Raw genomic sequence first — 998 nt, forward strand, 5'->3', positions numbered from 1 at the left:
CCTCCCAGCAACCAAGTAGCTGGGACCACAGGCGCCCGCCACAACACCCAGCTATTTTTTGGTTGCAGCCTTCATTATTGTTTGGCAGGCCTGAGCTGGATTTGAACCCAGCACCTTAGGTGTATGTGGCTGGCGCCTTTGCCACTTGAGCCACAGGTGCCAAGCTACACCTGACTGTTTTTGGTAGAAACAAGATCTCCCTATATTGTGCAGATTGGTTTCTAACTTCTGGCCGATAGCCATCCTTCCACCTTGCCCTCCCAAAGTGCCAGGATTAGGGGAGCATGAGCCAAAGAGCCCAGCTCCTTGTAAGATTTCAGACCTAAGACCTTGGCATATATAGGTCTCGAAAGACTTTTTTTGTTGAGACAGAGTCTCACTTTGATGCCCTTGGTAGAGTGCTGTGGTGTCATAGTTTAGAGCAACCTCAAACTCTTGGGCTCACATGATTCTCTTGCCTCAACCTTTCAAGAAGCTGGGACTATAGGCTCCTGCCACAATGTTGGTTTTTTTAAAGATGGAGTCTCCCTCTTGCTCAGGCTTGTCTGGAACTCATGAGTTCAAGCAATCCACCAACCTCACCCTCCCAGAGTGCTAGGATTATGGTTGTGAGCCACCAGGCCCAGCCTGAATGATACCTTTTAACTGTAGTTGTTTCATTACCTCTTGGGGTAGCATTAAGGGGCAGGTGTATTAGAAGCTAATGTTTTCCCCTCCAGTAACCTTTTCGTAGCTTTATAATTTGCTTTTTGAAAAAAAAAAAAAATTCCGGAGGTTTTTTAAATGACTTGGAAAAACATGATATTTCAGTAAAAAGAGAGAGAGAAAAAAAAAGCCCAGCAGAGCCATAGGTCTGTGTACAATGTATGCTAAACTGTGCATGCAAGTTACTTAAGCTTGGAAGGAAATGCATGACCCTGGCCAGGTAACCACCATGGCCAGGTGGAAGGATTAGGTGTGATTTCCTCTCTGCGTTTTAAAATGCTCAATATTTTACA

The sequence above is a fragment of the Otolemur garnettii genome, unplaced genomic scaffold (genome assembly GCF_000181295.1).
Source record: "Otolemur garnettii isolate 467f Iridium unplaced genomic scaffold, OtoGar3 scaffold00211, whole genome shotgun sequence".
Classification (NCBI taxonomy): domain Eukaryota; kingdom Metazoa; phylum Chordata; class Mammalia; order Primates; family Galagidae; genus Otolemur; species Otolemur garnettii.